The sequence below is a fragment of the Zea mays genome, chromosome 2 (assembly GCF_902167145.1).
Source record: "Zea mays cultivar B73 chromosome 2, Zm-B73-REFERENCE-NAM-5.0, whole genome shotgun sequence".
Classification (NCBI taxonomy): domain Eukaryota; kingdom Viridiplantae; phylum Streptophyta; class Magnoliopsida; order Poales; family Poaceae; genus Zea; species Zea mays.
Window position 1 is genome coordinate 57,857,490 of NC_050097.1, and position 16,952 is coordinate 57,874,441.

Here is a 16,952-nt window from a genome sequence, read left to right on the forward strand (position 1 = left end):
TGTCGGACCATCCGAGACTATAAGAGATGTCGAGGACCCTCGAGAGCCATTTAGGACCATATAGAGTATCATGGCTTATGGTGTCATTATCTGTAACCATGTTTGTGGGTGGACTTATTTTGCGACCTAGACCGATTAATTGAGGAAATGATGGCTAAATTTGTGGAGGTGTAATAGACTTGTAATATACACCAGTTGATGTATGTTGCGATGGTTACTCCATCTTTTTATCTTCATAAAACTCCTATCATTTTATCCTACTCTCATGGCACAAGAGAAAATAGTTAACAACACATAGCCACCTCTTACTTCTCGGTTGAGTTGTATTTGAGCCTCCGTGTCTCGATCCTCTATGCCTATGGAGTATCTATAGAGTATACCTCTGACCGACGTCTGCATTTATGACACCTGCTATCACACTCGGTTTTCTAAGGCAAACTGAATGCGAACCATGTACGTGCCAGGATCAGAAATTCACGTGCACAATGATTACATAGTTGGACATCATCACACATTGCTCAAAATAATAGCGGAAATAGTACTTTATTACATCAAAATGTCCAAGACATCCACAGAGTCATTAACTTAAATCATAATCATAATCAAAGTGTGAATACAAAACATAGTACGATAAGGCCTTCACAGGCAGCTGACTAGGGGTTTGCCACTAAACACAACTAGAACTCATTGAAGTCCTAAAACTCCTGAAAGTCCTCCATGTTACCTTCATCTTCTCCTGAGCACTGATTGCAATGGGGACAACCTGGGGGTTTGGTGTTTTAAACCAAGCGTGAGTACACATCAACGTACTCAGCAAATGTCCCGTTTGGTTAAAGTGGACTAGCTGTATGTGGAGTTAAGCTTAAAGCAGTTGCTTTTAGTTGGTCATGTATTTATTACTAGTAAAAAGCCAAGTTTTATCAATAATCCCAAGTTATTACCCAAATGACACTCCCTCCAAGAGGAAATACCAAAATACCATAAAGATAGTCATCATCATTAAGCACCATCATAAAAGTATCCAGAGTTACTCTAATCAAAGGTGCTCCCAAGGCTGCTCATAACCGTGAGCACGGCTGATATACCAGTTTCTAACACTCTGCAGAGGTTGCACACTTTACCCACGAGTCGTGACTCCCTTTCTGCCCAAGGAGAGCTACTCCCCATAGACCACTACTTAGGTGGACTGACAGGGTATCACTACGTAGCCTTTACAAAGATTCCCCTGGTGTATAGTTGCTCGTTAGGTTTCGCTAGTCGTACAAACACAGTACTCCTCCCTAAGGTGGGTGACTAACAAAACCAAATCGAATAAACCTCGGCACCCACCCTTAGCGGAGCAAGCACTATGCCTCGGCCCCTATTGACGACACAATGGCAAAACCAACTACACCCCCAAGTTCATCCAATTAATCAGCTAAGGGCGTCCCATTCCACCATCATGGTTGTCCTGTTTTCCCAGATGGTCATCCAGCGAACAGGTCCTTACGGAGAGGTACTCAGGAAACAGCCTGAGTCCCCTAAAGTATCACAAGATCAACATCATAATCAAGTAGCATCATCGTATCATAAATGTTCTCATCATGTTCATTAATTAAAGTAAAGCAATAGCATGATGCTAACCATAGTAGCCCAAAAGGTAATCAAGGACAAGGTAAATAGAAAGCTAGTCAATCCTTAGGTTGATCATGGTATGCGGGACAATGAATTATAAAGTAAATAGGACATAATGGGTCAGAGGACACTTGCCTTCACCAAGTTGCTACTCAGGGAAGTCTCCTGCAACACACTCGGAAACCTCGAATTGTTCGTTGTTTACGCAAAGCAGTCATTCATTCAACACATTTGGGGAATGAGAAAAGAATAGTACACCAAACATATGCAACAGAGTGAACACAAGTTCAGTAGAAAAGTATAAACACAAAAGTGAAATCTAGGTTCTAGGGAAGATTAATACACCTAGAGGTTTATTGTTCTCTCAGTGGATTACATAACTTAACTATATCTATCTTAATAAATTATTTACCTAATTAAAGTTATTCCAGGGATGAGATCAAATATTACATGGGATTAATTTCACAAAGTTAACCACTTAACTATTCATTAGGGTTTCACCTTTATTCTCTCTTTAATAAATATTCCATCTCTTTAAATTAACCTATAGTCTAGCCATAAAATTAATACATGCAAACAATGAAATATTATAATTTAAACAGATCGAGAATAATATTATGAACATTTTGCAATTCGAACCACCTAATTTAGAGTTCATATACAAAAGATATGAAATTCATAAGTTTTAGAATCCAAAAACACCAAATTAGACCTTATTTTGTGATTAAAACAAAGACCAGTGAATTCTCTGCAAGAAACCAGGGGCCTAAGCGCAAGAACACATGATCGCGGGTTGTTTTCTAAGAAACCGAGGGGTCTTTTAACAAGTTTTCCAAACGAACGGGTATCGGGTGATCTCGGTCGCCCGATCATAGATCAACGGTTGAGATTAGATCTAAGCTCGAGCGCGCGCAGGCGCGCGGACGAGCGCTGACAGGCGGGCTAGGGAGGTCAGCGACTGGGGAGGGAAGACGAGCTGACCAGTCGGGCCCAGCGCCATGGGGCACAAGCAACAGACGGGTGGGGCCCAGGGGCAGGGCGCGTTTACGTGAAGCGGTATCTAGAGATCTGGACTGCTAGATCGAGATTGGACGGTTGAGATGAGGCGCCTAAGGGTTATCGGCGTGGTGACCATCGTTGTTCCTGTTCGCGATGGCGAGGTTGCCGGAGACAGGGCAGACGTGGCCAGGACCGGTGAGGAGGGCTCGATGAAATCACTGGTGGGACTCTGGCTGCGAGAACTAGACCGAGGATGAGGGAACAACGGAGGGAGCTCTCTAGGTGGGTCAGGGTAACTTCGGCGAGGAATCTCGGCCACGGGGAAGGGAAATTGGGCGCGCTAAGGGCAGGACTAGCTCCGGCGAGGGGCGAGAGACGCCTAGGGCCAAGGCACAAGCACCGGGCGAGGCTAAATGAAGCGTCCCCAATCCTCTGGGACTCAAATGTGATACAATTACTAGTCCCAGGAGGCTAGTAAACACATTTATACATCAGATGATACCAAATCTGCTTAAACGAGACAAACCTACAAAGGTGGCGAACAACTTTAAGAGTTGGTCCACAACTCGAGACATATCATCAGAGTGGGGCTGAAGCAGCCCGATATACGCAGTGAAGGAATTCAGCGGTCCAACAGCCACAGGCAAGGTTGGGAACAGTCGTAACTCTTACCCGATCTCCTTTTTCTGAAAAACAACAAATAAGCAAGGGTGAGTACAAACGTACTCAGCAGCCCACCTTCACCCGCGGAATGGGGAAATCAGATATAATGCATGGAATATGTAGAGCTCAGGATATTTTGCAGAAACAGCAATATTTTATGCAGAGTTGTTTTAAAAAAACATTTTGTATTTTTGCAAAGCGCATCCTCTCCAAAAGGAGCAGGAAGTTTTTCAGTATTATAACAAAATCCCCTGGACTAAACCATCCAGGTATCTCAGCAGTTCCCACTGGTTTTCATTTTCAAAAACAGCTACTGGACTTCCCGTCCACCATAGCTCACGGCTCAACCGCCGAACCTTTTAAAAAACCACTTTTCTCAAACACACCCTTTTTTGGAAAAACCAAACACTAATTGCCATACCACACCAGACTCGTCCATTCCTGTGGACACAGACTATTCGAATAGGTTCTCAAACTCTGCGCAGAGGTGTACACTTTACCCACTAGTCCGGCTCTGCGATCTCATGGCCGATGAGATCCGAATCCGAATCTCTTTCTTTCCTCACACGTCCTAACCTTAACAGTTATACCGGAAGGAGTCAGGCCACCGCCATGTCCAAACCGGACAAAACTTTCCCCCTCCTTATCCTCCCGGTGCTCCCCAGCCTTCATAACCCTGGGGTTGGACCGTACGAGTTCAGATTGAGTGACTGCCCACACAGTCTCGAGTGGTTGTACTTATCATGAGTACAGGTAGTGAAAGATGACAAACCGGTCCTTATAAGAGGGGACAATCCTTCTGCTCACGCCTAAACCAGCTGAGCCATCACCTTAGGCCCTCCCCTAAACCAGGGAGTCCTTGATCATCCCTACTCAAAGGTGATAAGGGTGAAAACCCTTCATCAAACACATTTTGAAAAGCATTTTCTTTTGAAAACTCACACCTTTCCTCAAATCATTTGTAACAAATATATTAAGGAGTGATTACGGCAAGCGGCTTGGGTGGCCATAATAACTTGTCACAAAATCATATCATGCATAAAATAACAGGCTGAGGGTTGTGGTTGAAAAACATAGGTAATTTATGCATCAAAGGGATCTAGTGAGCTTGCCGTGCTTATTCGGCGAAGGGGGAAGGGGAGCTCGCGGAACTGGCTTCTGGCTCCACCGCCTGGTGTAGACTTGTAGATCTGGCCTCCACGAGACGGCACGAACGCTCCGATAACTATGCAACATGAACAAGCAAACATACAAACAAGCAAGTATGCCAACAAATATTTAGTATAGTGGTCAGAATAGCGATATATGGATGGGTAGAGTCTTGAGTAGAATCTGTGTCATGTGGTGTTGTGATATTACTAGTGGTGGAGCGGAGGTGCTTACCAGGAGGGTGGACTGGAGGCGAAGCGACACTATGCGTGTAGCTGGCAGAGCAGAGTAACTGAGTGGGTGGGGTGTTTGCCTTGGCTGAGGGTGTTGAGTGTGTGTGGAGAGGGAGAGGGTAGCTGGGTGTATTTATAGCTGGGTGTATGTGGTGTAGCACAGTGAAGTTCACTGTTGGTGAGAATAGTGACGAATGAATCGTCTGACTTAGTATGAACATGAGAGTTATAGGTAGAATATGGGACAAGAGTATTTTGTGAGTCTTCTGAAATATGAACCATGTTTAAGGGATGACATGGCTGGATAGGGAATAGTTTGATAAAAATTTAGAAACGAGAATTATTGGAATCTGAGTTTGGGAGCCTGGTTCGAAGGAATCTCAAAGTTAAGTGTGCTCAACTCGGAGAAACCTGGGATGGGTGACCAGATGGGAAGTTCCCTACTGGAAGGAAAATCATAGTCACCAGAGTTCGTATGATTGGAACATGGGTCTGGCTGGTCTTAGGTGGACTGGACAGCATGATGTATGAGTAGTTGAAATTTGGGATGACTAGATGACCGATGAATAGTAACGATGATTAGTAACGATGAATAGTGGCGATGGAAAAGTAATTATAGATATCATCGATGAATAGTAACGATGATGAATAGTAATGATAAATAGTAACGATGATGAATAGTGTATGTGAATAGTAACGATGAATAGTAGTGGTGAATAGTGATAGTGAATAGTCGTATGAACGAACGATGAACGATGAATAGGAACTATGAACGAACGGACGAACGATCGAATGATCGGACGAACGAACGATCGGAATTTCGGCAGCATAGCGGCAGGAAAAGATTATTTGGACGAACGAACGGACGAACGATCGAATGATCGTACGAACAAACGATCGGAATTTCGGCAGCATAACGGCAGGACAAAGATTATCTGGAAGAACGATGAATAGGGACTATGAACGAACGATGAACGATGAATAGGGACTATGAACGAACGATGAACGATCGAATGATCGAACGAACGAACGATCGGAATTTCGGCAGCATAACGGCAGGACAAAGATTATCTGGAAGAACGATGAATAGGGACTATGAACGAACGATGAACGATGAATAGGAACTATGAACGAACGATGAACGATCGAATGATCGAACGAACGAACGATCGGAATTTCGGCAGCATAACAGTAGGAAAAAGATTATTTGGACGAACGAACGGACGAACGATCGAACAATCGGACGAACGGACGAACGAACCATGAACGATCGGACGAACGATCGAATGATCAGACGAACGAACGAACAAACTAAGAACAGGGGACGAACGATCGAAGAACGATCGAACGATCCTTGTGCTAGTGTGTGCTTGTGTGGAACATGGAGTGGGTGTGTGTGGGGGGGAGAGAGTTGCCATGAAATGGCTTGGGGTGGGATGAGAGGAGGCCCTTGCCCCTCTATTTATAGCCATGGTGGGGGGATTAGGGGGAGGGATGAGAGGATTAGTGGGAGGATGAGAGGATTAGTGGGAGGTTAGCATGTATTTGTCTTGTATAATTGTAATTAGCTTGTAGAGCTCACCGTATGACACTGGAGGCATACGTATATGTATGGGCATGAGGAAAGTTATGAAGAAAATATTTGTAGGGTCTTGAAAAATGATTCTGAAGGTATTTCTCAAGAGGAAAATATCCGGAGATACATCGGTGGAATATTTGGGCAGTATTTCTGGAAAGAAATCAAAGGGGGGTTACTGGGGAAATATCTGAGCAGTATTTCTGGAAAGAATTTGAGGGGGATCACTGGGGAAATATTTGTAGGATATTTTGAGGAGGATTTTAGAGAGAATATAGACCACTATAATTTATTTGTTGATATCAACTCGCAAACAAACATTTTGAAATGAAATTTGAAATTCATTTTGAATTTAGGGTGAGTTTGAGAAAATTTCAGAATTTTGAATTTTTGGGATGCTACACTAAATCGGTCAGATGCCGAGCGAGCGCGGTCAAGCTCCGGCGAGCATAAATTAACTACGATAGGGCGGAATTAAGGTAACTCGTCCCCACTTAAAAGGAATCTCGTCCTCATTCAAAATTTAAGTGGGGTAGATTTGTGCTTTGGTCCTCCACAAGCTTGCTACAGGCCTTCTTCTTTTTCTCCATAGCAGGAACTTGGCTGGAACACTACCCCACTTAAAATGAATGAGGGCAGATCTCTTGAATCTTGGGGATTTGAACTCCTTGAAGTACCTCATAACAAGGGTGTTACGGGGCCTTCTTCTGCTGTTGCTGCTTGACCAGGCTGCGGAGAGATGACTGACACAGGGTTGATTCTGGGAGAACCTTCTTCTTGTCTTCTCTTCACTATCTTCTTTTCTCTTCTCACTTTTCACTTTTCACTGCCTCTTTCTTTCTCTTTGCTCTTCCCACTGGAGGAGTCTATCGATGAGTATTACCATCATACAGAGGAGGAAACCAAAGACTATGAACCATGTACAACAGTCTTCAACCCAAGAATCACCAAGCATTGTGATCTTAGGGGCGAGGGAGTGGGAAAATGGAGTTGCTTGCGAATTGGCAGAGGGGATTTATCTGGAGTGTGCTTTGAGCGAGTTGGGAGTTGAGGGAGTTGGTGGGGGGGGGGGGTTATAGGCGAGTGGGGGTGCTCGGGGGGGGGGGGGGGGTGGAGTGGTGGTGATGGAGCAGGTGCCACACGGTAGTAGACGCGACAAGGGGAGGGGGACTTGGTGTTGCCGGCGACGATGGCGGCGGTGGGTGCGCTGCAAAGGGGGGTGGGTGGCGGTAGTGCGCTGCAAAGGGGGCGTGGGGCGGTGGTAGTGCGCTGCATAGGGGGCGTGGGGCGGTGGTAGTGCGCATGGAGGCGGGCACGCGTGCGAGGGGCACGGGTGAGTGGTGGGGTCAATGACCCTGATGTTTGTGGTCTCTGGTTCCAAGAATCTTTGCCTCTCTGTATGGTAATAACTCCTTCTGTCCTCTTTTCCTGTTTACTTTGACTCAGGGGCAGTGCTTTGATTCTCACGGTCGGTCCTTTTGACTGAGCGGCTGGATCTGTAGCTTATTCCAGGCTTCATGGGTAAGCTTCCCGGTATCTTCTTGGGTAAGGCACTTTTCTCTTGAGATGGGTTAAGATGAGAATGGAAGCATAATGTGAGGATTAGATCTAATTTGTGATCTATGTTTTTAGAGAAAACCTTTCTTAAAAAAAGAAAACACACAAGCTTAGAAATGATAAGCACAAACAAATCGAATGTTTTGAGTAAGGGAAGAATAGAGTTTTTCCAAAGCACGAACTACTTAGATTCGGGGGCTAAGCATAACTACTATTGCTTGGCTCCTGAATTGAGAACTATGCTAAATGCGACTTATGAGCACTAACGTTAAAGCATCACATATACACTCAAAAGGGGAGAAAACATCAAGCGAAATTCATTTTGAAATGCCCTAGGGGGCCACACAAATAGAGTTTTTTAAGGCACGGGACTACACGATTACCTCTCATACATGCAGGGCTCTAGCCAAAGTGAAGAAAAACTTCACTACCCAATGCATGCAGAGGACTGGGCATACTAACTTCAGACCAGACAACTTCTCTTCTGGCAGGGCTGGCACACAACTTCAATCTGAGACATCTCCTGGATGGGTCAAGAGGGAGCTGACGTTGATGACTTCTTCTGGCGGCGACTGAGATGGCAGGACAGGGTCGAACTCTTCTTCAAGCGGGACTGGCTCTTGTAGCTCCTCTGAGGGCGGCGGTGCTGGCGGGGTGCTTGCAGCTTCTTCCTTGACCTCAAGGGATGGTGCTGGAATCTTCTTCATGGTGAGGGGCTCAAACAACTCTGGCAGGGGATCTTGGGAGGATTCAGGGTGCTCTTGCTTATCCATAGCCTGAGGGGAGACTGGAATTCCTTCCAAGACTATGGCTCCTTCCGGGAGTTCCCAAGCCTTCTTTTCTCCTCTGATAGAGACTGGGTGACCTTCAAGAATCTGGGGGTCTTCAGCTCTCCTGGGTTGAACTGGGTTGGATGGAGCAGGCTCTTGGATCCACAGGGCTCTACGTTGGTTATGGGTTACCAAGTAGGCCTCCATCAACTTCTGGATGTGCTCATCCTTGGCTTGCTTCAGGGCTTCAACAGCAATGACTTCACGACTTTCCAAGGCAGCTACACGGGCTTGAGCTGTGGTGAGATCCACATGGAGCTTACGGTTGAGCTTCTCTGCATCTTCTGCTCGAGCAATCATCTGACGGTGGTGCCGAGCCAAGAAATCATATTGTGCATCCAGGGTGAGCAGGTATGCAGTGAGGTACACGACTGTGGGGTCATCCTCAAGCAGCTGCTGCCCTTCTAATGCACGCATCCTGGCCATCCAAGCGGGACGGTCTCTCTGAAAGGGCGGAAAGAATCTGAGCGGAGTGTCAGCCACTTCTTCTTCATAGATCTGACACAGGGCCCTCAATGCCTTGCGAGCGACGACTTGGCAGGTGTCTTTGAATCTGTGCCCAGCAGTAGTGACACTCCATTCCACATGGTGCGGACTGGATCCAATGTATACAGTCACAACACACTTCTCTGTGCCATGCTCGATGAATTCACGGCCATCATACTCTGGCTGACTCCTGATTCCGAGACGAACTGTGCATGCTCTCAGCAACTTGGGGAAACCATCTTCATTCTGGCAAAAACTGGTTTGGCAGCGAACCTCCATCTGACTTCTGAGAGAAGGAAAGGGGGAAAGCATTTTTGAAATGAAGGGATGAGAGCAAGATTTTTTTAATAAAATAGTTTGGACTCAAAAACTTTTGATCAAGCTAAGGGTTACGTCCTGCGGCCAACCTAACAGCTCTGATACCACCTGAAGCGTCCCCAATCCTCTGGGACTCAAATGTGATACAATTACTAGTCCCAGGAGGCTAGTAAACACATTTATACATCAGATGATACCAAATCTGCTTAAACGAGACAAACCTACAAAGGTGGCGAACAACTTTAAGAGTTGGTCCACAACTCGAGACATATCATCAGAGTGGGGCTGAAGCAGCCCGATATACGCAGTGAAGGAATTCAGCGGTCCAACAGCCACAGGCAAGGTTGGGAACAGTCGTAACTCTTACCCGATCTCCTTTTTCTGAAAAACAACAAATAAGCAAGGGTGAGTACAAACGTACTCAGCAGCCCACCTTCACCCGCGGAATGGGGAAATCAGATATAATGCATGGAATATGTAGAGCTCAGGATATTTTGCAGAAACATCAATATTTTATGCAGAGTTGTTTTGAAAAAACATTTTGTATTTTTGCAAAGCGCATCCTCTCCAAAAGGAGCAGGAAGTTTTTCAGTATTATAACAAAATCCCCTGGACTAAACCATCCAGGTATCTCAGCAGTTCCCACTGGTTTTCATTTTCAAAAACAGCTACTGGACTTCCCGTCCACCATAGCTCACGGCTCAATCGCCGAACCTTTTAAAAAACCACTTTTCTCAAACACACCCTTTTTTTGGAAGAACCAAACACTAATTGCCATACCACACCAGACTCGTCCATTCCTGTGGACACAGACTATTCGAATAGGTTCTCAAACTCTGCGCAGAGGTGTACACTTTACCCACTAGTCCGGCTCTGCGATCTCATGGCCGATGAGATCCGAATCCGAATCTCTTTCTTTCCTCGCACGTCCTAACCTTAACAGTTATACCGGAAGGAGTCAGGCCACCGCCATGTCCAAACCGGACAAAACTTTCCCCCTCCTTATCCTCCCGGTGCTCCCCAGCCTTCATAACCCTGGGGTTGGACCGTACGAGTTCAGATTGAGTGACTGCCCACACAGTCTCGAGTGGTTGTACTTATCATGAGTACAGGTAGTGAAAGATGACAAACCGGTCCTTATAAGAGGGGACAATCCTTCTGCTCACGCCTAAACCAGCTGAGCCATCACCTTAGGCCCTCCCCTAAACCAGGGAGTCCTTGATCATCCCTACTCAAAGGTGATAAGGGTGAAAACCCTTCATCAAACACATTTTGAAAAGCATTTTCTTTTGAAAACTCACACCTTTCCTCAAATCATTTGTAACAAATATATTAAGGAGTGATTGCGGCAAGCGGCTTGGGTGGCCATAATAACTTGTCACAAAATCATATCATGCATAAAATAACAGGCTGAGGGTTGTGGTTGAAAAACATAGGTAATTTATGCATCAAAGGGATCTAGTGAGCTTGCCGTGCTTATTCGGCGAAGGGGGAAGGGGAGCTCGCGGAACTGGCTTCTGGCTCCACCGCCTGGTGTAGACTTGTAGATCTGGCCTCCACGAGACGACACGAACGCTCCGATAACTATGCAACATGAACAAGCAAACATACAAACAAGCAAGTATGCCAACAAATATTTAGTATAGTGGTCAGAATAGCGATATATGGATGGGTAGAGTCTTGAGTAGAATCTGTGTCATGTGGTGTTGTGATATTACTAGTGGTGGAGCGGAGGTGCTTACCAGGAGGGTGACTGGAGGCGAAGCGACACTATGCGTGTAGCTGGCAGAGCAGAGTAACTGAGTGGGTGGGGTGTTTGCCTTGGCTGAGGGTGTTGAGTGTGTGTGGAGAGGGAGAGGGTAGCTGGGTGTATTTATAGCTGGGTGTATGTGGTGTAGCACAGTGAAGTTCACTGTTGGTGAGAATAGTGACGAATGAATCGTCTGTCTTCGTATGAACATGAGAGTTATAGGTAGAATATGGGACAAGAGTATTTTGGGAGTCTTCTGAAATATGAACCATGTTTAAGGGATGACATGGCTGGATAGGGAATAGTTTGATAAAAATTTAGAAACGAGAATTATTGGAATCTGAGTTTGGGAGCCTGGTTCGAAGGAATCTCAAAGTTAAGCGTGCTCAACTCGGAGAAACCTGGGATGGGTGACCAGATGGGAAGTTCCCTACTGGAAGGAAAATCACAGTCACCGGAGTTCGTATGATTGGAACATGGGTCTGGCTGGTCTTAGGTGGACTAGACAGCATGATGTATGAGTAGTTGAAATTTGGGATGACTAGATGACCGATGAATAGTAACGATGATTAGTAACGATGAATAGTGGCGATGGAAAAGTAATTATAGATATCATCGATGAATAGTAACAATGATGAATAGTAATGATAAATAGTAACGATGATGAATAGTATATGTGAATAGTAACGATGAATAGTAGTGGTGAATAGTGATAGTGAATAGTCGTATGAACGAACGATGAACGATGAATAGGAACTATGAACGAACGGACGAACGATCGAATGATCGGACGAACGAACGATCGGAATTTCGGCAGCATAGCGGCAGGAAAAGATTATTTGGACGAACGAACGAACGAACGATCGAATGATCGTACGAACAAACGATCGGAATTTCGGCAGCATAACGGCAGGACAAAGATTATCTGGAAGAACGATGAATAGGGACTATGAACGAACGATGAACGATGAATAGGGACTATGAACGAACGATGAACGATCGAATGATCGAACGAACGAACGATCGGAATTTCGGCAGCATAACGGCAGGACAAAGATTATCTGGAAGAACGATGAATAGGGACTATGAACGAACGATGAACGATGAATAGGAACTATGAACGAACGATGAACGATCGAATGATCGAACGAACGAACGATCGGAATTTCGGCAGCATAACAGTAGGAAAAAGATTATTTGGACGAACGAACGGACGAACGATCGAACGATCGGACGAACGGACGAACGAACCATGAACGATCGGACGAACGATCGAATGATCGGACGAACGAACGAACAAACTAAGAACAGGGGACGAACGATCGAAGAACGATCGAACGATCCTTGTGCTAGTGTGTGCTTGTGTGGAACATGGAGTGGGTGTGTGTGGGGGGGAGAGAGTTGCCATGAAATGGCTTGGGGTGGGATGAGAGGAGGCCCTTGCCCCTCTATTTATAGCCATGGTGGGGGGATTAGGGGGAGGGATGAGAGGATTAGTGGGAGGATGAGAGGATTAGTGGGAGGTTAGCATGTATTTGTCTTGTATAATTGTAATTAGCTTGTAGAGCTCACCGTATGACACTGGAGGCATATGTATATGTATGGGCATGAGGAAAGTTATGAAGAAAATATTTGTAGGGTCTTGAAAAATGATTCTGAAGGTATTTCTCAAGAGGAAAATATCCGGAGATACATCGGTGGAATATTTGGGCAGTATTTCTGGAAAGAAATCAAAGGGGGGTTACTGGGGAAATATCTGAGCAGTATTTCTGGAAAGAATTTGAGGGGGATCACTGGGGAAATATTTGTAGGATATTTTGAGGAGGATTTTAGAGAGAATATAGACCACTATAATTTATTTGTTGATATCAACTCGCAAACAAACATTTTGAAATGAAATTTGAAATTCATTTTGAATTTAGGGTGAGTTTGAGAAAATTTCAGAATTTTGAATTTTTGGGATGCTACACTAAATCGGTCAGATGCCGAGCGAGCGCGGTCAAGCTCCGGCGAGCATAAATTAACTACGATAGGGCGGAATTAAGGTAACTAGAGCGCAAGAGCGGGTTTCTCACCTCGGGACGGCGCTCAGGAAGGCTTGGCGCGGCTCCAGGTGCCCTGGACGGCCGGCACGATAGGCGCTTACTCCGGTGAGCTCTAGCGGCAGAGCATGAGAGAGGGTGAGCGTGGGAAAAATGAGGCAAAGGAGAGAGTGCGGGTGCGGGCGAGGCTCAAAAGGGAGTTGGGCGCGTGGGCAGGCGACGTGGCCGGGGTTCTCGGCGGGCGTGCACGCTAGTCAGCGGTGGTTCGTGGGGAAGGTGGAGCTGACAGGGCTAGCCCACGGCGCAGATGCACGAGCATGCGCGCGAGGGGAACGGTCCGACACTGACGAGCGGGGCCCCTGCGCAGAGAGAGGATGGGGTATGTGCGCGAAGGGAACCAGCGCCGACAGATCGGCCCCATCGGGTAGAGGGAGATAGGGGGCGCACGGTTGGCCCGAGTTCGGCCAACTGGCCGAGGTTAGGCTGAAAAGGTTTCCCCTTTATCTCTTGAATTTCTAATTCGTTTTCTTTTTATTCTATTGAATTCAAATCAAATCAAACCACAAATTCAAATTCAAATACTTCAAGCATGTGCATCAATCCAAAAACAAAGTTTGAGCAAAGCATGATGCAAACATTCATATCTCCCCTAGGTTTTGATATTCTAAAGAAAATAATACACCTCTCACATAAATAACCAAAATTCTATTAAAGAGAAGGGAAAAGGGAAAACTACAGAGGTAAGAAAAGGAGTAACACTTGAATTTGGTAGGTATTAGAGAAGAAATTGTATACCCCCAAATTCAGGGTGTTACACCTGCTCAGGTGTGCGGACGATCAGATCTTTGGAAGTGTCGGTGTTTTAAACCTTGCTCCGACAAGTAAATTTATTATGTGCGTTCTAGACTCCGGACGGTGTGCGTGATGGGCGCAAGATTTATACTGGTTTAGGCAGAATGTCCCTGCGTCCAGTCATCGGTGACTTGTGTTACCAGCACCATTGATGATCAAAGCTCATAGTAGGGGTTACAAGCAGGCGAGAGAGGGAGGAGAGGCTCCCAAGACCCTTATTCGTGGTGGACATGGTTACAAGGTGGAGTCCTAGCTAAGTCTTGGCTTGGCGGCGGGGCTCCGGCCTTCGGGCCCTCCTCCTGTTCGTCGGTCTTCTAAGCGTCGTCTCATCTAGAGTCTGTCCTTGCATCATCCGTCCGAGAGAAAGGAACCTCTAAGTGCCCTCTCGTGTTTGGGGACCGGCCTCCTCCCTTTATAGGCTAAGGAGAGGGTCGGCCTGTGGTGGCTTCCTTGGGAAGGAGCCACCAGGTGATGGTAAAGCTAGGCGTACTACCATGGGATAAAGCCACGCATGCTTGCAGTCGCTTAGTTGTGCCGTATTCTTCATTATGGACGGCGTTGGCAACGTGGGCTCGAGCGGCATCATTTGGGCTATGCTGACTGAGAGTCGCCTAAAGGGGGATGGATAGGCGTAATCTGAAATTTACAAACTTAAGCACACACTACAAGTCGGTGTTAGCGTTAGAATTAAATCCGAGTCCGAAAGGGATTGAAAACAAATCAACCAAGAGATAAAGCGGATGAACACGATGATTTGTTTTACCGAGGTTCGGTTCCAAAGAACCTAGTCCCCGTTGAGGTGGTCACAAAGACCGGGTCTCTTTCAACCCTTTCCCTCTCTCAAACGGTCACTTAGACCGAGTGAGCTTTCTCCTTAATCAAACGGGTCACTTAGACCCCGCAAGGACCACCACACACTTGGTGTCTCTTGCTTTGATTACGAGTCACTTGAGAATAAGAATGGGAAGAGAAGAAAGCACGATTGCAAAAGTCAAGCAACAAGAGCGACAAATATCACATGGATCACTCTCTCTCTCAAGTCGCTAATCACTAATGATCACTTGTCTCAATTGTGGAACTTGGAGAGATTGGAGGCTTTGATTGTGTCTTGGAATGGATTGCTTGCTCTTGTATTGAATGTGAGAGATTGGAGTGCTTGGTTCAAGTGAATGGAGGTGGTTGGGGTTGTATTTATAGCCCCCAACCACTTCCTAGCCGTTGCTCCTTTCTGCCGACCGCGGATGGTCCGCGCCCCTGGTCCGGACGGTCCGCCCCTGCACATCAACGACTATGTGCCTAGTGCGGCCGTGTTCAACGGGATTATCCGCCATGCGGTGCACTCTCATTATCACATAGAAGAGGGACTTTGCTAAATTTGTAGCCATAGTCCCTAAGGGTTTGCCTCATCCAAAGCAATTGCGCGCAACAGTGACCTGCGACAATATACTCGGCTTCGGCGGTAGAAAGAGCTACTGAGTTTTGTTTCTTTGAAGCCCAAGGCACCAGGGATCTTCCCAAAAACTGACAAGTCCCTGATGTGCTCTTCCTATCAATTTTACACCCTACCCAATCAGCATCTGAATAACCTATTAAATCAAAGGTGGATCCCTTGGGGGTACCAAAGACCAAACTTAGGTGTATGAACTAAATATCTCAAGATTATTTTCATGGTCCTAAGGTGAACTTCCTTAGGATCGGCTTGGAACCTTGCACACATGCATACGAAAAGCATAATATCCGGTCGAGATGCACATAAATAGAGTAAAGATCCTATCATCGACCGATATACCTTTTGATCTACGGATTTACCTCCCATGTCGAGGTCGAGATGCCCATTAGTTCCCATGGGTGTCTTGATGGGCTTGGCATCCTTCATTCCAAACTTGTTGAGTATGTCTTGAATATACTTGGTTTGGCTGATGAAGGTGCCCTCTTGGAGTTGTTTGACTTGAAATCCTAGGAAATACTTCAACTCCCCCATCATAGACATCTCGAATTTTCGAATCATAATCCTACTAAACTCTTCACAAGTAGATTTGTTAGTAGACCCAAATATGATATCATCAACGTAAATTTGGCATACAAACAAATCATTTGCAATGGTAGTAAAGAGTGTAGGATCGACTTTACCGACTTTGAAACCATTAGTGATAAGGAAATCTTTTAGGCATTCATACCATGCTCTTGGGGCTTTCTTGAGCCCATAAAGTGCCTTTGAGAGTTTATACACATGGTTAGGGTACTCACTATCTTCAAAGCCAGGAGGTTGCTCAACATAGACCTCTTCCTTGATTGGTCCATTGAGGAAGGCACTTTTCACGTCCATTTGGTAAAGCTTAAAGCCATGGTAAGTAGCATAGGAAAGTAATATACTAATTGACTCAAGCCTAGCTACGGGTGCATAGGTTTCACCGAAATCCAAACCTTCGACTTGTGAATATCCCTTGGCCACAAGTCGGGCTTTGTTCCTTGTCACCACACCATGCTCATCTTGCTTGTTGCGGAATACCCACTTTGTTCCTACAACATTTTGGTTAGGACGTGGAACAAGATGCCATACCTCATTCCTCGTGAAGTTGCTGAGTTCCTCTTGCATTGCCAACACCCAATCTGAATCTCTTAATGCATCTTCCACCCTATATGGCTCAATAGAAGACACAAAAGAGTAATGTTCACAAAAATGAGCGACACGAGATCGAGTGGTTACCCCCTTATGAATATCGCCGAGGATGGAGTTCACGGGGTGATCTCTTTGTATCGCTTGGTGGACTCTTGGGTGTGGCGGTCTTTGACCCTATACTTCTTGATCATCTTCCTTGTCTTGAGCCTGATCCTCATCTTGAGTTGGTGGAGATGCTTGATTTGAAGATGATGGTTGATCTT